The sequence below is a fragment of the Chiloscyllium plagiosum genome, unplaced genomic scaffold (genome assembly GCF_037043375.1).
Source record: "Chiloscyllium plagiosum isolate Xiang-an unplaced genomic scaffold, Cpla_swu_hap1 HiC_scaffold_27, whole genome shotgun sequence".
NCBI lineage: Eukaryota > Metazoa > Chordata > Chondrichthyes > Orectolobiformes > Hemiscylliidae > Chiloscyllium > Chiloscyllium plagiosum.
The window spans coordinates 91,607,339-91,634,036 of record NW_028270165.1 but is presented as its reverse complement, the minus strand read 5'-3'; the positions used below and the strand labels follow the sequence as shown (position 1 = coordinate 91,634,036).

Below are 26,698 nucleotides of genomic sequence, written 5' to 3'. Positions count from 1 at the left end.
TTGCCTTGCTCATTGCCTGCTGCACCTGTCTGACAACTGGCACAGAAGGACACTGATGCGCCTCTGAACATCCACGCATCATTCCTGATGAAGGGCTCGTGCCCAAAACTTCGACTGTCCTACTGATCGTATGCTGCTTGACCTGCTGTACTTTGCCAATTGTGGTCTTCTCTACATCGGGGAAACCGAGCGTAAACTTGGGCAACGGTTTGCTGAGCATCACAGCCGGGTCCGCAGAGGCTGAGCGGACTTCCCAGTCTCCACCCATTTTAATGAACCTTCCCACTCCCCTTCTGACATGACTAGCTTTGGCTTCCTCCATTACCACAACAAACCAAACCACAAATTGGAGGAACAAAACCTCATCTGTCTGAGCAGTCAACAGCCCGGAAGACACAACATTGAGTTCTCCAATTTCAAATAATCTCCCATCCCATCCCCCAACTCACTTCCCAGCCCCTTCCACTCTTCCCTGCCAACTAGATTCCTTCCTCCCATTCACCAACCAGGTCGTACCAAATTATGGGGATAAGGCAGGAACAGGATACTGATTGTGATAATGGCTGATCATCCTCAATGAATGGTGGTGCTGGCTCGATGGGCAGAATAGCCTACTCCTGCACCTATCGTCTATTGTACCTTCTACCTGTCTCTACGTTTCCCCACTTCAGTACCCTGCCCCCAGCACACCCTTGTTCCACAGCTCTCCCTATACCCACCCCCAGTCCTGAACAAGGGTTACACCAGATACCTCGACTTCTCCACCTCCTGATACTGCCTGGCTTACTGCGATCTTCCAGTCTCCTGCCTGTCTATTTTGCCAATTGAGAACAAAGGCCTGGACTAACTTTTCCAGAGTCTGTCCCCTCGCTGGATTCACTCCCATTCCTTTCAGTTGCTCCAAGTCAACAACTGAACCTCAGAATGAAACATAAATGGAAATGGGGGTGAGAAAAGAGAGGGCCGTACTCTCAGATGTTGGACAGAGGAAAGACGTTGCAGTCTGAAGTGAAGCTCAATCTTCATTCAGAGAGAACAGGAGCAGGAGCTTCAGAACCTCATGGTCCAACTTCCACATTCATCAACAGGGGAGCTCCGAATGGCAGGAAGAGAAGTCTCCCTCCGGTCCTCCAGTGCTCCTTATTTGTCCCTCAAACGGCACGGTGGCACAGTGGTTAGCACAAGGATTAAACACACAGTGAGGGGCAGAACAGCACAAGGATTAAACACACAGTGAGGGGCAAACAGCACAAGGATTAAACACACAGTGAGGGGGCAAACAGCACAAGGATTAAACACACAGTGAGGGGGCAAACAGCACAAGGATTAAACACACAGTGAGGGGGCAAACAGCACAAGGATTAAACACACAGTGAGGGGGCAAACAGCACAAGGATTAAACACACAGTGAGGGGGCAAACAGCACAAGGATTAAACACACAGTGAGGGGGCAAACAGCACAAGGATTAAACACACAGTGAGGGGGCAAACAGCACAAGGATTAAACACACAGTGAGTGGTAAACAGCACAAGGATTAAACACACAGTGAGTGGTAAACAGCACAAGGATTAAACACACAGTGAGGGGTAAACAGCACAAGGATTAAACACACAGTGAGGGGTAAACAGCACAAGGATTAAACACACAGTGAGTGGTAAACAGCACAAGGATTAAACACACAGTGAGGGGTAAACAGCACAAGGATTAAACACAGTGAGGGGGAAACAGCACAAGGATTAAACACACAGTGAGTGGTAAACAGCACAAGGATTAAACACACAGTGAGGGGCAAACAGCACAAGGATTAAACACACAGTGAGGGGGCAAACAGCACAAGGATTAAACACACAGTGAGGGGGTAAACAGCACAAGGATTAAACACACAGTGAGGGGGTAAACAGCACAAGGATTAAACACACAGTGAGGGGCAAACAGCACAAGCGCCAGTAAAAGCCGATGGAAAGTGAGTGTAAAATGTCACTATGACAGGACAGGCCCCACATTCCTTCCCCTCCGTCCCCCCCACAACCTGCCTCACCTTTCACGTCCCGGGCCCAGTACCTTCCAGGTGGCCCCATAGTTGACACAGGGGCCGCCCCACGACCAGTAGAACTCCACCACCCCGGCGGCCGACGAGTTCCCAAGCAGGCCCTTAACCCCATCCGCCTCCAGAATGCTCACCGGCTCCTGGCTGCTGTACAGCCGGCCGGTGTGGCCGTGACACAGCAGCTGCGCCAGGAAGGCGGCGGCGGCCAGTGACGGGTGTCTGCCCCGGGCCGCGCGGCGCCATTTTCCTAACGGCCGCCCTCCCGCCGCTTCCTCGCTCGAGCGACTTCTCCTCCCAACCGCCTTCGGCCCCGCGTGACGTCTGCACGGGGGATGGGCGGGGCCGGGCCGGGGGATGGGCGGGGCCGGGCCGGGGGATGGGCGGGGCCTGGGGAGCCTCACCGTCACCAAGCAACAGCCACCTCGCGCTACAACTGCTCATTCACAAAAACAAACTCTCCTGTCTCGCTCTGCAGCTGCAGGGGGGACACTGCCACGTTTCCAGGAGCCCTGTCTACATTGGGAAAGCTCACGGCTCAATTTAAACAGATATTCCCACATCTAACGGAACGGCGTCATATCGAAAGGGGGCAATCTGCATTTTAAAGGGACGTGGACATTTTAACGGATATTTCTGCAAATAAAGAGGTTTAAATGGAAGAGATTATATTTCAAAAGGATGTGGCACATTCAAAGGGATATCTTCATATGTAAAGTGACGCAGTTATATCTAAATGAACCTACATTTCGAAGAGACGTTGCCCTATTTATAAGTCGAGACAGTAGGTGTGAATTCTGTCTGTGTCCCAATGTTGAGTCAGACTGACATTTTTCTTAGAAAAGCTCTGCATTTAAATTACATTCTTGAGAAGGTAATTTATAGATTCGGGTGGAGGTTAGGGAGAATTGGCCGTACTAAGTTACCCATAGTGACCAGGGATGTACAGGTTAGGGTGGATTGGCCATGGGAAACACGGAGTAAGGAGTTGGGTATGGGTGGGATACTGTTCAGAGGGCCAGAGTGATATAGATGGGCTGAATGGCCTGCTTCCACATTGTCGGAATTCGATGACCCTCCCCACAAAAGAGCATTTTATCTGCATCTATCCTGTCAAGCCCCGTACAGAATTCTACTGGTTTCAATAGAGGTATACAGCACAGAAACAGATACTTCGGTCCAATTCGTCCATGCCGACCAGGATTCCAAACTAAACCAGTCCCACTTGCCTACATTTGGCCCATATCCCTCTCAACCTTTCTATTCATATACCCATCCGAATGCTGTTTCAATGTTGTCACTGTACCTGCATCTACCACATTCTCAGCAAGGTCATTCCATATGCAAATCACCCGCTTTCAAAATGTTGCCCCTCCGGTTCCTTTTAAATCTCTCTCCTTACATTCTAAAAAAATGCCCCCCACAGGTTTTGAGTTCCCCGACGCTAAGCAAGAGCCATTTGCTGTTCAGCTTACCTCCACTCCTCATGATTTTATCAATCTCAATGAGGTCACCCCCCACCAACCTCCTGTGCTCCAGTGAATAAAGTCCCAGCCTCTCCTTATCACTCAAACCCTTCCAGTCCTTACAATATTCTGGTAAGTCTTTACCGAACCCTCTCTGATTGTAATTGGAAGAATACTGGGCCATCAGAACTGTACTCAGTACTCTGAAAGTGGCCTCACCATCAGCCTGTACAACCTCAACATGATATCCCAACCCCTATACTTAATGGTGTGAACAATGAATGCTATGCTGCTAAATGCCTTCTTAACTGCCCTGTCTACCTGTGATGCAACTTCCAACGAACTATGTACCTGAACACCACTCCCCCCGCATGCCTGTCTGTTCTATAACATGACCCAGGGCCCTACCATTATCTGTACAAGTCCTGCCCTTCCTTGTTTTAGCAAAATGCAACCCCTTGCTTGTATTAATACCTTTCACACACATGCTCCCCCTCAGACACACACACACACACGTTTTCCCCTCCCCCAATACTCTCTCAGGCTTATACTCCATCACACACACACACTTTACCAGGCATGTACACACTCACACACAAACTCACATGCACGCGCACACAATTCTTTGGGGTGAATTTGTATTGGCAGAATTATATTTGCAGATACATTCAATTTTGCTCATAAAGCACACAATTTCCAGGCAGTCAATCCATGTAATATTTTATGAATTCCTCCTTGGAAATAGAACCAGTCTGATTCAAGATTGGAATATTGACAGACTCAAATCTCACACCTTTAATGCATTGTCTGATCTGAGATGATATCTTTTTTTTATAAAACCTTAAGTCATCTCAAGAATGTGACTTAAAAGAATGTAACTGTTCTGGCAGTTACACATTAATGAACCAAAACCCGCACCCATTCCAAGAGATGAAAGACTTCACAGCGATCTCGGCTTGTTCAATATATTCTATCAGTTGCATGTCACTGATCTTTTGATATACGTTCTGTGTCTAACGATGCTGCTCCACAGCTACCCGATGAAGGAGCAGCACTCAAAGCTAGTGCTTCCAAATAAACCTGTTGGACAGTAACCTGGTATTGTATGATTTTTTTTAACTTTATCAACCCAGTCTAATACCGACATCTCCACATCGTTTCTAGTGAAGACAGCCCACACCTCCTGGTGCTGCCAGTAAACTTTACAATGCTGATGAAACAACGCAGTACCTGAAAGATTTACAATTTCTAACGATACCAGCTACTCATTCACTGCTCCATCTGTTACACGAAATTGGAAACTCTGCAGGAGGTTGAAAGAGAGGAGCAGCTGTAAACAAACAATCTCTTGGAGCTCAAAGCTTTCAATGAGAGTCTGAGCCCGGCAGTAAGTTCAGGTAACCTTTATTGTTACCCGACTCTGTAACAGCTTCAGATTGCCCCCCTGCAAAAAGGCATAGACAAAGTACAGCTTTTTAAACAGCTCAAGAGCAAAGCCCATACACACCCCACTGTCTTTACTATTGGGCAGCACCAGGTTGTAATTGGATCCTTGGCACAGCCGTAACCCGGAGGAAGTTTTGCCTCACTCAGCAATTTCAACCCATTCCCTCTCTCCTAGTTAGTTTCTCCCCGCTCAGTTGCCTGTGGGGGAAGGGCAGTGTAGAGTCAACCACACTGCTGTGGGTCTGGGGTCACGTGTAGGCCAGACCGAGTGAAGGATGCAGCTGGAACGACTGAGTGAATCCTTTCCCACAATGGCGGTTCCCTTCCCTAACAAGGGAGAGAGGGAAGCAGATGGGGGCTTTCTCCCCCGTACCACCCTCTCCCTGAAACGGTCTCATCGTTAGATTCCGAACTCCACATTTCTGACCAAATACCAATTCTGCCATCTGTCGTGGCGGGATTCGAACCCGGGAGTCCCCAGAACCGGGTTGATATCCAATCGATAAAGGCACTCGGCCGTCACTCCTTCAATCCCCCTGTGATGGCACATGAACTCGCTGGTGCTTCCGCAGGTGGGAGGAGCGGGTGAAGCCTTTCCAGCACCAAGAGCAGGTGAACGGCCTCTCCCCCGTGTGGATCCGCTGGTGCCTTAGCAGGGTGGAGACCTGGGTAAAGGCCTTCCCGCACTCGGGGCAGCTGAAGGGCCTCTCCCCTGAGTGAACCCGTTGGTGCCTCAGCAGGTCGGAGGAATAGTTGAAGCCCTTCCCACACACAGAGCAGCTGAACGGTCTCTCCCCCGTGTGGACCCGCCTGTGGGCCAACAGGGCAGAGAAAATTTGAAGACCTTCCCACAATCTGGGCAGCTGAAGGGCCTTTCCCCCGTGTGGTCCCGCTGGTGGGCCAGTAGGTGGGAGGAATGTCTGAAGGCCTTCCCGCAGACAGGGCAGGGGAATGGCCTCTCCCCAGTGTGACTGCGCCGATGACTCTCCAGAGCAGATGGAAAATGAAAGCCTTTCCCACAGTCGCCACACTTCCATCGTTTCTCCACGAGGCGGGATTCCTCAGGTTTCTCCATGGCCGAAGCTTCAGCTGCACATAAACACATTTCCAGCCCCTCCCTGCTGTGAATTCCTCTTCCCAGGCCGTATAACTGTTTCAGGCTCCACACTCAGTGCGCTGCAACAGTGGGGTCTCTCATCTAGTCCCACTGATGCTGAAAACATACTCAGACAGGACCAAAAAGCTTTGATCCCTCTCACAGAAATCACAGTCGAAAATCGTTGCGGTCCTGGTGGACTGAGTGACTGTCAGACATCGATGTTGAAGTGAGGACCGCAAATGCTGGAGAGTCAGTCACAATATGTGGCACTGGAAAAGCATGGGGATGTCAGACAGCATCCGAGGAGCAGGAGGGTCAGGAAGCCCTTCATCTGTTGATTGAGAAACTTCCGCCATCAGATCTTCAAATACGCTGTAAAAAGAGATTACAAAAGTCATCACTGTCAGTGCAGGGTAGAAATTCAGAACAAGCAATTCTACTTTCTGTGGAATATTCTTTTATTATTCCACACAATTGAATGCACCATCCCACTCTCTCCCCCACCAATCTGTTCTCACTCAGCTCTAACTAATTCTCCTGAAGGTGCTGATTCAGGATCTTACAGGGGCAGAAAAGCAAAAATGTCAAGACTGACATCTCAGAACAAGAGGGCATAGGTTTAGGGTGAGAAAGAAACAAGAGATCTGAGGGGCAACCTTTTCACACAGAGGGTAGTACATGTATCGAATGAGCTGCAGGAGGAAGTGGTGGAGGCTGGTCCAATTGCAACATTTAAAAGCCATCTGAATGGGTATATGAATGGGAAGAGTTTGGAGGGATATGGGCGAGGTGCTGGCAGATGGGACTAGATTGGGATGGGATATCTGGTCGGCATGGACGAGTTGGACCGAAGGGTCTGTTTCCATGCTGTATATCTCTATGACTAGTTGGACTTAAGGGTCTGTTTCTGTGCTGTATGACTCTGGAACCGTTCTGTACTGGTCTTAAACCATGTTCTTGCCTTCCCCCACAAACATCCACTTCTTTGTTGTTCAAAAATCAGATGAACTCAGCCTTGAATATATTCAATGACCCCCTAACTGCAGGAAGACATCCCCACTTCTGAACTCAATTCCTCTTGCTAATATACCACTTGCCTTGCTGATTGTTTGCTGCACATGTCTGACAACTGGCAGCGACTGATGTAGAAGGACGCTGAGGCTCCATTGTCCATCCACGCATCATTCCTGATGAAGGGCTCGTGCCCAAAAAGCCAACTGTCCTGCTCCTCAGATGCTGCCTCACCTCCCGTGCTCTTCCAGTCCCACACTTTTTGACTCTGATCTCCAGCATCTGCAGTTCTCACTTTCTCCACATCCAATTACATCTCCATTTAAACAATGCACTTCCTTTCTACTTTTTTTCCACAGCAAAGGCTATAACTTCATATTGTGGTACTGCATTTGCCATGTGTTTGCCAGTTGTGGTCTTCTCTATATCGGGGAGAGCGAGCGCAAACTTGGGGAATGGTTCACTGAGCATCATATCCGGGTCCACAGAGCCGACCAGAGTTCCCAGTCACCACCCATTTCAATTCCCCTTCCCACCCCCTTTCTGACATTACCATCTTTGGCCTCCTCTATTGCTACAACGAATCAAACCGCAAATTGGAGGGACAACACCTCAGGGAAGGAAGTAAGCAATAAATAATAGATCCCTACAGAGTGCTCAGGAACAAAGGGACCTTACTGTCCAAGTTCAGATATCCCCGAAGGTATCAGTACAAGTAAAACGGGGAATGAGGAAGGCATTGATTTGTACTTTTTCACACAGTGTGATGCGTGTGTGCAATGAGCTGCGAGAGGAAGTGGTGGAGGCTGGCACAAATACAACTTTTAAAAGGCACCTGGATGGTACGTGAATGAGTCGGGTTTAGAGGGATATGGGCCAAGTGCTGGTAAATAGGATAGATTAATTTCAGATATCTAGTCAGCATGGACGAGATGGACTGTTTCTGTGCTGTACAGCTCTATGGCCATCCACTTCATTTTGAAATGTTTGCACTACCACTTGGAACATCCTGTTAGGGTTCAGAGAGTGCCAGGTCCTGACATCTCCTTCCTCATGTCTCCTGTGTATTTTAAATCAATAATACCATTTGTATGTTCCTGGGTTCATACTTTAAACACACAGACACATACAATATAATCAGAGTTTCCACTCGGTACAGACAGTGATGATTTATTTCAACTTTGCTAACAGGGTATCAGAAGGGGAGGATCTGCAGACAGAAATCTTGGAAGAAATTCCATAACAAGATCTGACAGGGTCACTCAATATCATTGGTGGTTGAATCTGGAAAGAGAAATCCATTCGACCTGCTTCAAAGAGGAACTACCAGTGAACTGAGCTTTAACTGGTTACACAGAATGAGTGTATGTGTCCCAGTGAGCTGACAAAGGGAAGGAGCTTTCACCAGTTGCACAGACAGAGAGGGGCTGGGGCATTTATTTTATCCCTGGAGCATCAGAGCCTGAGGGGTGACCGTAGAGAGGTTTATAAAATCATGAGTGGCATAGTTAGGGAAAATAGCCTAGGTCTTTTCCCCCAGGGTGGGGGAGTCGAAAACTAGAGGCATAGGTTTAAGGTGAGAAGGGAAAGATTTGAAAGGGACCTAAGGGACAACTTTTCATGCAGAGGGTTGTGCAGGTATGGAATGAACTGCCAGAGGAAGTGGTGGAGGTGGGTACAATTGCAATGTTTAAGAGGCATTTGGTTGGGTATATGAATAGGAAGGGTTTGGAGGGATATGGCCTGGGTGCTGCCAGGGGGTATTAGATTGGGTTGGAATATCTGGTCGGCATGGATGAGTTGGACCGAAGGGTCTGTTTCTGTGCTGTACACCTTTATGTCTCTATGACGAGCACTTGGGGTGTGGCTCCTTCATCAGGTGATTGTGGAGTATAAAATCATAAGGCAGAGAATGGATGGAAAAACATTACAGTGTACTGAAATGATATACTGAAAAACCCTGGATTGTTAAGTCTTTCATTTTTTAGTATGAGCTGCTCATATCATTCATTTGAAAATCGCGGAATTTCCTGAAAGACATCTTCTTGAGATAACAAGGTTTTGGAACAAAATGTGACATCTCAGCTCTGACAATGCATTAAAAGTGTGAAGTCAGAGTCTGTCTGCATCACAATCTTGAGTCAGACTGGTTCTATTTCCAAAGTGGAATTTACAAAATATTACATGGATTGAACAGCCTGCAGATTTTATTTTTCTCAAAAAATGCACAATGTCTCTGCAAATATAATTCTGCAAATACAAATTTACCCCCATGGATGTATGTGTGTGAATGAGACAGAGAAAAGTCTATTTTGTGCTGTATATGCCTATGTCTACTTGATAACAGATGCTTTATTTCTGTTGATGTAAATATTGTTGTAAATCATAGCTGGGTATGAATAGTTAGATGTTAGGGAGAGAGAGTGCCTCAAGAGGGGCACTATAAGAATCCTGGGAGAGCCCTATTTCTGGTTTACTTCCTCATGAACAAACATTAAGCACGAGCAATTATTTATTTCTAATTTTATTCTATTTCTCTTGTTTGATTCCCAGCTAGGACTACACTCTGTCTGGATGGTTGACAGGCTGGGAGATTGTGGCTTGAGTCTTGAATAACTGAATGTTTTATTGTTCCAGAAGGTGTGGGGATGCGGGTCAAGGCTTCAGCAGAAATCTAGCAGAGCAGAGAACAGACCAATATCTTACTCTGTGGGAAACTGAAATCCGAGCTGATCGTGGCCGATATATCCATTGGCTCAGATCTTCCTCCCTGCATTATCGCAACTACCCTTAATTCCCTGACCATGAAAACCCATCCAATTGTGTCTTGAATATACTTAATGAAGATGCCTCTCCACTGCTTCCTTGGGCAGAGAATTCCATAGATTGACTACTCTCCAGGAAAAGCAGTTCCTCATCTGTCCTAAATGGCACGGTGGCACAGTGAGTAGCACTGCTGCCTCACAGTGCCAGAGACCCGGGTTCAATTCCTGCCTCGGGCAACTGTCTGTGTGGGTTTCCTCCGGGTGCTCTGGTTTCCTCCCACAGTCCAAAGATGTGTGGGTTAGGTGAATTGGCCATGCTAAATTGCCTGTAGTGTCAGGTTAAGGGGTAAATGTAGGGAAGTAGATCTGGGTGGGTTGCTCTTCAGAGGGGTGGGGAGGTCTTATTGTGGTGAAGGGCCTGTTCCCACACTAAGTAATCTAATATAATCTAAAATCTACTCCCCTCAACTTGAGGCCTGGTCTCATCCACCAGCAGAAATGACTGGATAGGATAGGGGTAAAAACAATGATTGCAGATGCTGGAAACCACATTCTGGGAATAGTGGTGCTGGAAGAGCACAGCAGTTCAGGCAGCATCCAAGGAGCAGGGAAATCGACGTTTCGGGCAAAAGCCCTTCATCAGGAATAAAGACAGTGAGCCTGAAGCGTGGAGAGATAAGCTAGAGGAGAGTGGGGGTGGGGAGAAAGTTGCATAGAGTACAATAGGTGAGTGGGGGAGAGGATGAAGGTGATAGGTCAGGGAGGAGAGGGTGGAGTGGATAGGTGGAAAAGGAGATAGGCAGGTAGGACAAGTCATGGGGACAGTGCTGAGTTGGAAGTTTGGAACTAGGGTGAGGTGGGGGAAGGGGAAATGAGGAAACTGTTGAAGTCCACATTGATGCCTGGGCTGAGTTCGCCTGATTTTTGAACAACAAAGTGTGGATATTTATGTTGTGTGGTTGAGGTGGTTTTTTTGACCGCTTTGTGTGTTGGATGCAGGTACAGTAACCACGTTTAAAATGGAAGGCAAGAAAATGGTTTTAAGACCACAACAGAACAGTTACGTTAGACAGCACAGAAACGGACCCTTCAGCCCAACTATTCCAAGCTGACTATGTTCTCAAACTGAACTAGTGCCACTTGCCAGTGTTTAGCCCATATCCCTCCGCACCGTGCCCATTCAGGTACTTATCCAAATGTCTGTTAAACGTTGCATCTGTATGTGCATCCACCACTACCTCTGGACATTCATTCCATACATGAACCACTCTCTGTTCATGAAAACCTTTTCCAGAATCGGTCCACGCCGTGCATTCATTTGCAGCAACCGAAAGGAAAGGGAAGTCAAAGATTGAATCCAAGAATGAAAAAAAAAGGAAAAGGAGTTGGGAAGAGAGTGCCGTACTCACAGATGGTTGACAGAGTAGGGAGGTTACAGTCTGGAACAAACTCACTCTTCATTCACAGACAGAGCAGCAGCAGCTTCCGAAGCTCGTGTTGCAACTTCTGCATTCAGACAATAGGAAGGCTCTGATTGGCAGGAGGACCAGTCACCTTCCGGTCCTCCAAGGCTTCCGATTGGCCCACCAGAAGAAAGTCGCGACGCGCGCTTTGCGTGAGGCGACGAGCATGCGCAGTTTCATCCTTGTACCGGCGAGCACGCGCAGTCTGCTCTCTGGCGATGCTGCTGTTACTGACAGAATTTAAGTGTCTGAATGCCAAGAGAAGTTAAAAAGGGGAGAGCCACCCTTTCTTCCCCCTGTGATATTTACCTTTCCTACACGCCCCATGACTTTATACATCGAAATAAGGTCACCCGACAACTTGTGGTCGTCAATAGTGCGACCAGAACTGTACTCAGTCCTCTCCACGTGGTCTCCCCAATATCCTGTACAACCACAACGTGATGTCCCAACTCCTACACTGAACGGGGTGAACAATGAAGGAAAGTGTGCTAAACGCCTCCTTCACAACCCTGTCTACCAATGATGCAACTTCCAAAGAACTATGTCCCCGATTTGGAGATGCCGGTGTTGGACTGGGGTGTACGAAGTTAAAATTCACACCACACCAGGTGATACTCCAACAGGCTCATTTGCAAGCATTAGCTTTTGGAGCGCTGCTCCTTCATCAGATGGTTGTGTCTTATGATCCTGTTCCACAAACACCCCATGAAGGAGCAGCACTCCGAAAGCTTGTGCTTCCAAATAAACCAGTTGGACGATGACCTGGTGTTGAGAGATTTTTAACTTTATGTACCGGAACCCCTCCACGCCACTGCCCCGCCCCCCACGATGCAGGGCCCTACCATTCATGGTCCAAGTCCTGCCCTTCCTTGTTTTAGCAAAATGCAACCCCTTGCCTTTATCTCTCGCTCTCTCAGACACACACACACACCCTAACACACTCACCAACTCACAGGCTTATATTCCATCTCACACACATTTCATTTGCATGTATGCGCAAACTCGCATACGCACGCACATACACTCCTGCAGATACAGTCACACATAAGTCAATGGAGTGAACTTCCATTTGCAGAATTATATTTGCAGATATATTCAATTTTGCTCAAAAATCATACAAACTGCAAACAGTCAATCCGTGTAATATTTATAAATTCCTGCTTTGGTTAGTAGAACCAGTCTGATTCAAGATTGGAATACAGACACTTTTGTGCAGTATCTGAGCTGCGATGTCATCTATTTTTATAAAACCTTGAATCATCTCAAGAAGGTGAATTAAAAGTAGTTCGGGGGATTACATATTAATGAACTGAAACGTGCAACCCATACTAAAAGATGAAAGATTAATCTGCAATCTAGATTTCTTTAATATGTCCTATCTGTTGCATGACACTGTGATCTTTTGCTATAAATTCTGTGTCTTATGACCATGCTCCACAGCTACCTGATTAAGCGCTCTGAAAGCTCATGCTTACAAATAAACCTGTTGGACTATTAGCTGGTGTTGTGTGATTTTTAACTTTATCCACCCCAGTCCAACACTGGCACCTCCACATAGTTTCCAGTGGACACAGCCCGCAACTCCCAGTGCTGCCAGGAAACTGTGCAATGCCGATGACATGATGTAGTACCTGCACTCTTGAAAAATTTACAATTTCTAACAATACTGGCTACTCATTCACTGCTGCAACCGATACACAACATTGGAAACATAGAACAGGAGGCTGTAAGAAATGGGCACAGCAGGTCAGGCAGCATCAGAGAAACAGGAAAATCAAAGTTGCCCGAAAAATGTCGATTTTCCTGCTCCTTGGATGCTGCCTGACCTGCTGTGCTTTGCCAGCACCACTCTAATCTTGACTCTGATCTCCAGCATCAGCAGTTCTCACTTTCACCTGTAAGAAATGAGCAGTTTAAAAACAAAAAACAGTTGCAGTTCAAAGCTCTCAACGAGAGTCTGAGATCGGCGTGAAGCTCAGGTAATCTTTATGGCGGCCCAACTTTGTTCCAGCTTCAGAATCTCTCAGCAGAAAGGTGTAGAAAAAGTAAAATTTTTTTAAAAACACCTCAAGGCCAAAAAGCACACACCCCCTCCAACTCCTCACCTGCTTCATTATTGGTCACTACCCAGTTGACCCTTTGTAATTGGATCCTTGGTACAGCCTTAACCCGGAGAAAGTATTGCCTCACTCAGCAATTTCAACCCGTATCCTGTATCCAAGTAAGTTGGATGGGCAGTGTAGAGTCAACCAGACTGCTGTGGGTCTGGAGTCACGTGTAGGCCAGACCGGGTAAAGGATGCAGCTGGGACAACTGAGTCAATCCTCTCCCACAACGACAGTTTCATTCCCTAAAAAGGAACTGAGTGAATGAGATGGGGGATTTCTTCCACCCCAACCCCACCAACATTGGTTTCACCGTTAGATTCTGAACTCCAGATTTCTGACCAAATTCCAATTCCACCATCTGTCGCAGTGGGAATTGAACCCGGGATCCCTGGAACTGGGTCGATAGTTCAGTCGATAATGGCACTCAGCCATCATTCCTTCAATCACCCTGCGATGGCACGTGAACTCGCTGGTGGCTCCGCAGGTAGGAGGAGCGGGTGAAGACCGGCCCGCACTCGGGGCAGCTGAAGGGCCTCTCCTCCGTGTGGATCCCATTGGTGGGTCACCAGGGCAGAGGTGTGGGTAAAGACCTTCCCACATTCGGGGCGGCTGAATTGCCTCTCCCATCTGTGGATCCGCCAGTGCCTCAGCAGGTTGGAGGCCTGGGTAAAGGCCTTCCTGCACGCGGGGCAGGGGAATGGCCTCTCCCCCTTGTGGACCCGCTGGTGAGTCAGCAAGTTGGGGGAAATCACTGAAGGCCTTCCCGCACTTGGGACAGCTGGAGAGACTCTCCCCCGTTTGGACCGGCCGGTAGATCAGCAGGGTATATACCTGCATAAAGGCCTTCCCAAGAGGTGTGGGAAGGTGAAGGGCCTCTCCCCCTTCTTTGGTGCCTCAGCAGCGTGGATGAATTAGTGAAGGCCTTCCCGCAGCTAAAGGGCCTCTCCCCTGTGTGGATCCGCTGGTGGGTCAGCAAGTTGGAGGACTTGCTGAAGGCCTTCCCGCAGACAGGGCAGGGGAATGGCCTCTCCCTGGTGCGACTGCGCCGATGAATCTCCGGGAAAGGCGGGGCACGAAAGCCATTCCCGCAGTCGCCACACTTCCACGGTTTCTCCACGGGGTGGGATTCCTCAGGTTTCTCCATGGCCAAAGCTTCAGCCACACACAAATGCGTATGGAGCCCCTCCCCACCGTGAGTTCCTCTTCCCAGGTTCTGCACTCAGGGCCTGCAACAGTAGAGTATCTCATCCAGTCGGAGCTGGAAATGTGTTGCTGGAAAAGCGCAGCAGGTCAGGCAGCATCCAGGGAACAGGAGAATCGACATTTCGGGCATAAGCCCTTCTTCAGGAATGAGGAAAGTTTGTCCAGCAGGCTAAGATAAAAGGTAGGGAGGAGGGACTTGGAGGAGGGGCGTCGGAAATGTGATAGGTGGAAAGAGGTCAAGGTGAGGGTGATAGGTCAGACTGGGGTGGGGGCGGAGAGGTCGGGAAGAAGATTGCAGGTTAGGAAGGCGGTGCTGAATTCGATGTATTTGACTGAGACAGGGTGGGGGGAGGGGAAATGAGGAAACTGGTGAAATCCGAGTTCATCCTTTGTGGTTGGAGGGTTCCTAGGCGGAAGATGAGGCGTTCTTCCTCTAACCGTTGTTTTGTAGTGGTCTGACGATGGAGGAGTCCAAAGACCTGCATATCCTTGGTGGAGTGGGAGGGGGAGTTGAAATGTTGAGCTACAGGGTGGTTGGGTTGGTTGGTCCGGGTGTCCCAGAGGTGTTCTCTGAAACGCTCCGCAAGTAGCCAGCCTGTCTCCCCAATATAGAGGAGGCCACATCGGGTGCAGAGGATGCAATAGATGATGTGTGTGGAGGTGCAGGTGAATCTGTGGCGGATATGGAAGTTTCCTTTGGGGCCTTGGAGGGAGGTGAGGGGGGAGGTGTGGGCGCAAGTCTTGCAACTCCTGCGGTTGCAGGGGAAGGTGCCGGGAGTGGAGGTTGGGTTGGTGGGGGGTGTGGATCTGACAAGGGAGTCACGGAGGGAGTCGTCTTTACGGAATGCTGATAGGGGAGGGGAGGGAAATATATCCTTGGAGGTGGGGTCCGTTTGGAGGTAGCGGAAATGACGGCGGATGATGCGCTGTACATGGAGATTGGTGGGGTGGTAGGTGAGGACCAGTGGGGTTCTGTCCTGGTGGCGGTTGGAGGGGCGGGGCTCAAGGGCGGAGGAGCGGGAAGTGGAAGAGATGCGGTGGAGGGCATCGTCGACCACGTCGGGGGGGGGGGAAATTGCGGTCCTTGAAGAAGGAGGCCATCTGGGTTGTACGGTTTTGGAACTGGTCCTCCTGGGAGCAGATGCGGCGGAGTCGAAGGAATTGGGAGAATGGGATGGCGTTTTTACAGGGGGCAGGATGGGAGGAGGTGTAGTCCAGGTAGCTGTGGGAGTCGGTCGGTTTGTAGTAGTTTGTAGTAGTTGTAGTAGTGGTTTGTAGTCAGTTTGTAGTATCTCATCCAGTCCCACTGCTGCTGAAAACGTGCTCAAACAGGAACCAAACTGCTTTGCTCCTTCTCACAGAATCATAGTCAAAAATCATTATGTTCCTGATGGATTGACGTCAAAGTGAGGACAGCAGATGCTGGAGAGTCAGAGTCGAAAAGTGCACTGCTGGCAAAGCACAGGAGGTCAGACAGCATCCGAGCAGCAGGAGAATCGACGTTTCAGGCATGAGCCCTTCCTCAGGAATGATGTGTGGATGTAAAAAGTGGTCTCAGCGTCCTTCCACACCAGTCACTGCCAGTTGTCAGACGGATGCAGCAAGCAATCAGCAAGGCAAGAGGTATATTAGCAAGAGGAATTGATTTCAGAAGTAGGGATGTCTTCCTGCAGTTAGGGGGTCATTGAATATATTCTGGATATGTGGTGCTGGAAGAGCACAGCAATTCAGGCAGCATCCGAGGACAGGCACATTGAATATATTCAAGGCTGAGTTCATCTGATTTTAGAACATCAATGAAGTGGATGTTTATGGGGGAAGGCAAGTAAAATGATTTTAAGACCAGTACAGAACAGTAACAGAGTCAGACAGCACAGAACAGACCCTTTAGCCCAACTAGTCCATGCTGACTATATTCACAAACTAAACTGCCTGTGTTTGCCCCATATCCCCCTGAACCTTTCCTATTCATGTACTTATGCAAATGTCTTTTAAACGTTGTTACTCAACCTGCATCCACCATTTCCTCTGGACATTCATTCCACACAAACCACTGTTTAAAAAAAAGGTGCTCCTCATGTGTTTTTTAAATCTTTCTCCTCTCACCTTAATTTGCTCCCTAATCTTGAAACGACACATGCCGTTCACCTTATCTATGCCCCTCATGGTTTTGTAAACCTCTATAAAGAGAACAAAGAACCTTACAGCACAGGAACAGGCCCTTCAGCCCTCCAAGGCTATGCTGATCGAGATACTCTATCTAAACCTGCCACCTATTTTCTAAGGATCTGTATCCCTCTGCTCCTTGCCCATTCATGTCTCTGTCTAGATACATCTTAAATGACGCTATCGATCCCAACCCTACTACCTCCGCTGGCGATGCATTCGAGACACCCACCACCCTCTGTGTAAAGAACTTGCCATGTATATCTCCCTCAAACCTTACTCCTCTGACTTTGAACTCGTGACCCTGAGTAATTAAGTCTTCCCCTCTGGTAAAATAATTCTTCCTATCCACCCCTGTCTACACCCCTCATGGTTTTTATGCCTCAATCAGGACCCCCCCCCCCAACCTCCTTAGTTCCAATGAAAATAATCCGAATCTACTCAACCTCTCCTCATAGCTTGCGCTCTCCATAACAGGCAACATCCTGGTGAACCTCCTCTGCACTCTCTCCAAAAGTATCCACATCCTTTTGGAAATCTGGCGACCGGAATTGTACGCAGTATTCCAAATGCGCCAAACCAAAATCTTATATAACTTTAACATGACCTGCCAGCTCTTTTACTCAATCCGTCCGATGATGGAACGCGCGTTGTATGCTGCCTTGACCACTCTACTGACAGTCATTGTCACCTTCAGAGAACAATAGACCCGAACACCCAGATCTCTCTGTACATCAATTTCCCCCAGGACCTTTCCATTTACTGTATAGCTCGCTCTTGAATTGCATCTTCCAAAATGCATCACCTCGCATTTGTCTGGATTGAACTCCATCTGCCATTTCTCTTCCCAACTCTCCGATCTATATTCTGCTGTATCGTCTGACAGTCCCCTTCACTATCTGATATTCCATCAATCTGAATGCCCATCTGCAAACTTGCTAATGAGGCACCCGATACCTTCACCTTTCAACCTCCTGTGCTCCAGTGAAAAAAGTCCCAGCCTACCCACCAATAGGTGTGAATTCTGTCTGGGTCCCAATGTCGAGTCAGCCTGACATTTTTGATAGAAAAGCTCTGCATTTAAATTACGTTCTTGAGAAAGTTACTGAAAACAGGTTCTGGGATTAACATACCAAAGAACAGAACTCCATTCTAAAAGATGGAAGATTTAATTTAAATTGTTTAATGTATCACATCTCCATGAACTGGACTCCGTTGGCTATAAATAGTCTAATCATGATCTTATTCTCCACAACCACCTGAAGCAGCAGCAGCACTTCAGAGCGCCAGAGATCCAGGTTCAATTCCCACCTCGGGCAACTGTCAGTTTGGAGTTTGCACATTCTCCCCGTGTCTGCGTGGGTTTCCTCCCACAGTCCAAAGATGTGCAGGTTAGGTGAAGTGGCCACGCTAATTTGCCTGTAGTGTTAGGTGAAGGGGTAAATGTTGGGGAATGGGTCTGGGTGGGTTGCTCTTCGAAGGGTTGGTTTGGGCTGAAGGGCTTGTTTCCACACTAAGTAATAAAATCTAAAATAAATCTAATCACTCCGAAAGCTAGGGCTTCCAAACAAACCATGTTATGGCAGCAGTGGGAGGTGTGGATTATATTCACTAAAAACAGTTAAACAGTTAGATAACACGTTCAAGTGGGAAGTGTGTATAACATGATCGCACAACTCCGATACTCAATGCTATGAGCAATGAAGGAAAGCAAACCAAACGCCGCCTTCACTACTCTGTCCACCTGAGACTCCAGCACTCCAAGGTCTCTTTATTCTGCAACACTCCCCTAACTGTGTCAGTCCTGCCTGGATTGCTTGACCAAAATGCAAACCTCTGATTTCTCTAAATTAAACTCCAACTGACACTCCTCGGCTCATCAACCGATCCCATAAATTCTAATTTATAGTGAACTCTTTCCTCTCTTATTCCCTGGAAGCTGAAAATCTCCATCCCACACTCACTCCCTCCATTTTCACTTTGCTTATAGCGGAAGAATATAACTGAGAAACTTATCAGCCACGATAGAATGGAATGAGCAGACCTGGTGGCCTAATTTCTGCTCCTATGTCTTGTGGTCTCTTGCTGTCCTGGACACCGTGAGAGAGAATTGGGACCAGCATTGAACCAATCATGACTGGATATGGATCTACCTGCATCTAGGTGGATGGGCTGGGACTGTTTCACTGGCGCATAGGAGGTGGAGATGTGACCTTATCAAGGTTTACAAAATCATGAGGGGAGAGATGAGGTGAACGACGGGTGTCCTTCCCCTAGGGTTGGGGTTTCAAGATTAGGGAGCAAATTTTGATGGTGACAGGAGAAAGAGATTTTAAAAAGAATTTAATACACGCCGTGACATCGAACAATTCTTCCGTCGCCTCCGCCTCCGAGCTTACTTTCACAATCAGGACTCCCGCCCACCTTCCGAGGACCCCTTCGCCCACCTCCAACACACTGCATCCACCTGGACACCCCGCGCTGGCCTATTACCTGCCCTCGACCTCTTCATTTTCAACTGCCGCCGGGACATTAACCACCTCAACCTGTCGACCCCCCTCCCCCACTCCAACCTCTCACCCTCACAACGCGCAGCCCTCCAATCCCTCTGCTCCAATCCTGACCTCACCATCAAGCCAGCGGACAAAGGGGGCGCAGTGGTAGTCTGGCGCACTGACCTCTACATCGCTGAAGCCAAACGCCAACTCGAGGACACCTCTTCCTACCGCCCCCTTGACCATGACCCCACCCCACATCACCAAACCATCATCTCCCAGACCATACAGAACCTCATCACCTCAGGAGATCTCCCACCCACAGCTTCCAACCTCATAGTCCGGGAACCCGCACTGCCCGGTTCTACCTCCTTCCCAAGATCCACAATCCTGACCACCCTGGTCGACCCATTGTCTCAGCATGCTCCTGCCCCACTGAACTCATCTCTACCTACCTCGACACTGTCCTATCCCCCCTAGTCCAGGAACTCCCCACATACGTTCGAGACACCACCCACGCCCTCCACCTCCTCCAAGACTTCCGTTTCCCCGGCCCCCAATGCCTCATCTTCACCATGGATATTCAATCCCTCTACACCTCCATCCGCCATGACCAGGGCCTCCAAGCCTTCCGTTTTTTCCTCTCCAGACGTTCCCAACAGTACCCCTCCACCGACACACTCATTCGTTTGGCCGAACTGGTCCTCACCCTTAACAATTTCTCCTTTGAATCCTCCCACTTCCTCCAGACCAAAGGGGTAGCCATGGGCACACGTATGGGCCCCAGCTATGCCTGTCTCTTTGTTGGCTACGTAGAACAGTTGATCTTCCGTGATTACACCGGCACCACTCCCCACCTCTTCCTCCGCTACATTGATGACTGCATTGGCGCCACCTCGTGCTCCCGCGAGGAGGTTGAGCAATTCATCAACTTCACCAACACATTCCACCCTGACCTTAAATTTACCTGGACCATCTCTGACACCTCCCTCCCCTTCCTGGACCTCTCCCTCTCCATCAGTGACGACTGACTTGACACTGACATTTTCTACAAACCCACCGACTCCCACAGCTACCTGGATTACACCTCTTCCCACCCTACCTCTTGCAAAAATGCCATCCCGTATTCCCAATTCCTCCGCCTCCGCCGTATCTGCTCCCAGGAGGAGCGGTTCCACCATAGAACACACCAGATGGCCTCCTTCTTTAGAGACCGCAATTTCCCTTCCCACATGGTTAAAGATGCCCTCGAACGCATCTCATCCACATCCCGCACCTCCGCCCTCAGACCCAACCCATCCAACCGCAACAAGGACAGAACATCCCTGGTGCTCACCTTCCACCCTACCAACCTTCGCATAAACCAAATCATCTGCCGACATTTCCGCCACCTCCAAACAGACCCCACCACCAGGGATATATTTCCCTCCCCACCCCTCTCCGCCTTCCGCAAAGACCGTTCCCTCCGTGACTACCTGGTCAGGTCCACGCCCCCCTACGACCCACCCTCCCATCCTGGCACTTTCCCCTGCCACCGCAGGAACTGTAAAACCTGTGCCCACACCTCCTCCCTCACCTCCATCCAAGGCCCTAAAGGAGCCTTCCACATCCATCAAAGTTTTACCTGCACATCCACTAATATAATCTATTGTATCCGTTGCTCCCGATGCGGTCTCCTCTACATTGGGGAGACTGGGCGCCTCCTAGCAGAGCGCTTTAGGGAACATCTCCGAGACACCCGCACCAATCAACCAAATCGCCCCGTGGCCCAACATTTCAACTCCCCCTCCCACTCTGCCGAGGATATGGAGGTGCTGGGCCTCCTCCACCGCCGCTCCCTCACCACCAGACGCCTGGAGGAAGAACGCCTCATCTTCCGCCTCGGAACACTTCAACCCCAGGGCATCAATGTGGATTTCAACAGTTTCCTCATTTCCCCTTCCCCCACCTCATCCTAGCTTCTAACCTCCAGCAACCCTGACTTGTCCGGACTTGTCCGACCTGCGCAGCTCCTTTTCCACCTATCCACTCCACCCTCTCCTCCCTGACCTATCACCTTCATCTCCTTCCCCACCGACCTATTGTACTCTATGCTACTCTCTCCCCACCCCCACCCTCCTCCAGCTTATCTCTCCACGCTTCAGGCTCTCTGCCTTTATTCCTGATGAAGGGCTTTTGCCCGAAACGTCGATTTTGCCTGTCCTCGGATGCTGCCTGAATTGCTGTGCTCTTCCAGCACCACTGATCCAGAATCTGGTTTCCAGCATCTGCAGTCATTGTTTTTACCTCCTATTTCCCATGGCCAATCCACCCTAACCTGTACATCCCTGGTCACTATGGGTAACTTAGCACGGCCAATCCTCCCTAACCTACACCCGAATCTATAAATTACCTTCTCAAGAATGTAATTTAAATGCAGAGCTTTTCTAAGAAAAATGTCAGTCTGACTCAACATTGGGACACAGACAGAATTCACACCTACTGTCTCTACTCATAAATAGGGCAACGTCTCTTCGAAATGTAGGTTCATTTAGATATAACTGCATCACTTTACATATGAAGATATCCCTTTGAATGTGCCACATCCCTTTGAAATGTAATCTCGTCCATTTAAACCTCTTTATTTGCAGAAATACCCGTTAAAATGTCCACGTCCCTTTAAAATGCAGATTGCCCCCTTTCGATATGACGCCGTTCCGTTAGATGTGAGAATATCTGTTTAAATTGAGCCGTGAGCTTTCCCAATGTAGACAGGGCTCCTGGAAACGTGGCAGTGTCCCCCCTGCAGCTGCAGAGCGAGACAGGAGAGTTTGTTTTTGTGAATGAGCAGTTGTAGCGCGAGGTGGCTGTTGCTTGGTGACGGTGAGGCTCCCCCGGCCTGGCCCCGCCCCGGCCCCGCCCATCCCCGCCCCGGCCCCGCCCATCCCCGCCCCGGCCCCGCCCGTCCCCTGGTCCGGCCCCGCCCACTCCCCCGTGCAGACGTCTCGCGGGGCCGAAGGCGGTTGGGAGGAGAAGTCGCTCGAGCGAGGAAGCGGCGGGAGGGCGGCCGTTAGGAAAATGGCGCCGCGCGGCCCGGGGCAGACACCCGTCACTGGCCGCCGCCGCCTTCCTGGCGCAGCTGCTGTGTCACGGCCACACCGGCCGGCTGTACAGCAGCCAGGAACCGGTGAGCATTCTGGAGGCGGATGGGGTTAAGGGCCTGCTTGGGAACTCGTCGGCCGCCGGGGTGGTGGAGTTCTACTGGTCGTGGGGCGGCCCCTGTGTCAACTATGGGGCCACCTGGAAGGTACTGGGCCCGGGACGTGAAAGGTGAGGCAGGTTGTGGGGGGGACGGAGGGGAAGGAATGTGGGGCCTGTCCTGTCATAGTGACATTTTACACTCACTTTCCATCGGCTTTTACTGGCGCTTGTGCTGTTTACCCCCTCACTGTGTGTTTAATCCTTGTGCTGTTTGCCCCTCACTGTGTGTTTAATCCTTGTGCTGTTTGCCCCCTCACTGTGTGTTTAATCCTTGTGCTGTTTGCCCCTCACTGTGTGTTTTAATCCTTGTGCTGTTTGCCCCTCACTGTGTGTTTTAATCCTTGTGCTGTTTCCCCCTCACTGTGTGTTTAATCCTTGTGCTGTTTGCCCCTCACTGTGTGTTTTAATCCTTGTGCTGTTTGCCCCCTCACTGTGTGTTTAATCCTTGTGCTGTTTGCCCCCTCACTGTGTGTTTAATCCTTGTGCTGTTTACCCTTTGCTGATACTTGTGCAATTGCTGAGGGTAGTGTGTAAATACTAGTGAAGGAGATTATGCACCAGCATGTTCATGTTCCTCAGTCATTGAAGGGGCAGGACCTGTTAAGAATAGTTAGTAAAGCATGTGGTACACTAAGCCTTGTTAACATGGATATAGTTTGTTATTTGGAAAATTCGACTTTTTATTATTTAGAGTCATAGAGATGTACAGCACGGAAACAGACCCTTTTGGTCCAACCTGTCCATGCCAACCAGATATCCTAAATTAATCTAGACCCCTTTGCCAGCACTTGACTCATATCCCTCTAAACCCTTCCTATTCAGATACCCAGCCAGATACCTTTCAAATGCTGTAATTATACTGGCTGCCACTACTTCCTCTGGCAGCTCATTCCATACATGCACCACCCTCTGCATGGAAACGTTGCCCCTCAGTTACCTTTGCGGTCTCACCCTAAGCCTATGCCCTCTAGTTGTGAATCCCACCCCAACACTGAGTGAAAAGACTTAAACATTGAGCAGCCAGACAAATGCAAAAGCAATCAAATATTGAGCCAATGGAAAAAAAATTATGGCTGTACCCTTTTTGTTCTCCCATAGGAATTTGGACACTTAAAATCTGTCAATGACACCAGCATTGCTACAGTGCATATTGTGTACACTCCTCAGTGTCAACAAGCAGGGCACACTTTTGCTGGTGTCACCAAAACATTGGGCATGTTCCTCGCTGCCGGCAGAAAAGGGGCGAGACCTACGTTTGGACAAATAAGGAGCACTGGAGGACCGGAGGGAGAATTGTCCTCCTGCCATTCGGAGCTCCTCTATTGGTGAATGTGGAAGTTGGACCATGAGGTTCTGAAGCTCCTGCTCCTCCTCTCTCTGAATGAAGATTGAGGTTTACCTCAGACTGCAACTTCTTTCCTCTGTCTAACATCTGAGAGTACGGCACTCTCTTTTCTCACCCCCATTTCCATTTACGTTTCATTCTGAGGTTCAGTTGTTGACTTGGAGCAACTGAAAGAAATGGGAGTGAATCCAGGTGAGGGGACAGAGTCTGGAAAAGTTAGTCCAAGCCTTTGTTCTCAATTAGCAAAATAGACAGGCAGGAGACTGAAAGAACGCAGCAAGCTAGGCAGTATCAGGAGGTGGAGAAGTCGAGGGATCTGGTGTCCCTTGTTCAGGTCTGGGGGTGGGTAGAGGGAGAGCTGTGGAACAAGGGTGTGCTGGGGTCAGGGTATTGAAGTGGGGATAGCTGGAGACAGGTAGAGGGTACAATAGACAATAGGTGCAGGAGTAGGCTATTCTGCCCTTCGAGCCAGCACCACCATTCATTGTGATAATGGCTGATCATCCTCAATCAGTATCCTGTTCCTGCCTTATCCCCATAACCTGGTACGACCTGGTTGGTGAATGGGAGGAAGGAATCTAGTTGGCAGGGAAGAGTGGAAGGGGCTGGGAAGTGTGTTGGGGTAATGGGATGGGAGATTATTTGAAATTGGAGAACTCAATGTTGTCTTCCGGGCTGTTGACTGCTCAGACAGAAGATGAGGTTTGTTCCTCCAGTTTGTGGCTTGGTTTGTTGTGGTAATGTTTACGCTCGGTTTCCCCAATGTAGAGAAGACCACAATTGGCAAAGCACAGCAGGTCAAGCAGCATCCGATCAGTAGGACAGTCGAAGTTTTGGGCACGAGCCCTTCATCAGGAATGATGCGTGGATGTTCAGAGGGGCATCAGTGTCCTTCTGTGCCAGTTGTCAGACAGGTGCAGCAGGCAATGAGCAAGGCAAGTGGTGTATTAGCAAGAGGAATTAAGTTCAGAAGTGGGGATGTCTTCCTGCAGTTAGGGGGTCATTGAATATATTCAAGGCTGAGTTCATCTGATTTTTATGTGAATGTTTATGGGGAAGGCAAGAAGATGGTTTTAAGACTAATATAGGGCCGAGTTACAGAGCCATGCAGCAGAGAAACAGCCCCTTCAGTCCAACTAGTGAAAATGGAGGGACTGATTGTGGGATGGAGATTTTCAGCTTCCAAGGAATAAGAGAGGAAAGAGTTCACTATAAATTAGAATTTATGGGATCGGTTGATGAGCCGAGGAGTGTCAGTTGGAGTTTAATTTAGAGACATCAGAGGTTTGCATTTTGGTCAAGCAATCCAGACAGGACTGACACAGTTAAGGGGAGTGTTGCAGAATAAAGAGACCTTGGAATGCTGGAGTCTCAGGTGGACAAATTAGTGAAGGCAGCGTTTGGTTTGCTTTCCTTCATTGCTCATAGCATTGAGGAGAGGAGTTGTGAGATCATGTTATACACACTTCCCACTCGAACGTGTTATCTAACTGCTGAACTGTTTCTGTTCTTTGGTATGTTAATCCCAGAACCTGTTTTCAGTAACTTTCTCAAGAACGTAATTTAAATGCAGAGCTTTTATATCAAAAATGTCAGGCTGACTCGACATTGGGACCCAGACAGAATTCACACCTATTGGTGGGTAGGCTGGGACTTTTTTCACTGGAGCACAGGAGGTTGAAAGGTGAAGGTATCGGGTGCCTCATTAGCAAGTTTGCAGATGGGCATTCAGATTGATGGAATATCAGATAGTGAAGGGGACTGTCAGACGATACAGCAGAATATAGATCGGAGAGTTGGGAGGAGAAATGGCAGATGGAGTTCAATCCAGACAAATGCGAGGTGATGCATTTTGGAAGATGCAATTCAAGAGCGAGCTATACAGTAAATGGAAAGGTCCTGGGGGAAATTGATGTACAGAGAGATCTGGGTGTTTGGGTCTATTGTTCTCTGAAGGTGGCAATGACTGTCAGTAGAGTGGTCAAGGCAGCATACAACACGCGTTCCATCATCGGACGGATTGAGTAAAAGAGCTGGCAGGTCATGTTAAAGTTATATAAGATTTTGGTTTGGCGCATTTGGAATACTGCGTACAATACCGGTCGCCAGATTTCCAAAAGGATGTGGATACTTTTGGAGAGAGTGCAGAGGAGGTTCACCAGGATGTTGCCTGTTATGGAGAGCGCAAGCTATGAGGAGAGGTTGAGTAGATTAGGATTATCTTCATTGGAAATAAGGAGGTGGAGGGTGGGGGTCCTGATTGAGGCTGAAAAACCATGAGGGTTGTAAACAGGGGTGGATAGTAAGAATTATTTTCCCAGAGGGGAAGACTTAATTACTCAGGGTCACGAGTTCAAAGTGAGAGGGGAAAGGTTTGAGGGAGATATATGTGGAAAGTTCTTTACACTGAGGGTGTGGGTGCCTCGAATGCATCGCCAGCGGAGTTGGGATCGATAGCGTCATTTAAGATGTAGCTAGACAGATACATGAATGGGCAAGGAGCAGAGGGATACAGATCCTTAGAGAAGAGGCGGCAGGTTTAGATAGAGTATCTCGATCAGCATAGCCATGGAGGGCTGAAGGGCCTGTTCCTGTGCTGTAAGGTTCTTTGTTCTCTTTATAGAGGTTTACAAAACCATGAGGGGCAAAGATCAGGTGAACGGCATGTCGTTTCAAGATTAGGGAGCAAATTAAGGTGAGAGGAGAAAGATTTAAAAAACACATGAGGAGCACCTTTGTTTTAAACAGTGGTTTGTGTGGAATGAATGTCCAGAGGAAATGGTGGATGCAGGTTGAGTAACAACGTTTAAAAGACATTTCGATAAGTACATGAATAGGAAAGG

The 26,698-nt window shown here is 48.8% G+C and overlaps 1 protein-coding gene across 4 annotated transcripts in view; it reads left to right on the top strand.

Moving 5' to 3' along the window:
• LOC148145003 (endogenous retrovirus group 3 member 1 Env polyprotein-like) overlaps nt 1-26,698 on the top strand; it is a 467,418-nt gene that overhangs the window by 230,797 nt on the left and 209,923 nt on the right. The window contains exon 1 of one of the 4 annotated variants that reach the window (XM_087975492.1): nt 22,244-22,436. The exons of the other annotated variants lie outside the window; for them this stretch is intronic. The gene's annotated coding sequence lies outside the window, so the exon portion shown is untranslated. Of the gene's footprint in view, nt 1-22,243; nt 22,437-26,698 lie in introns of those variants that run through there. 4 annotated transcript variants of the gene reach the window in all.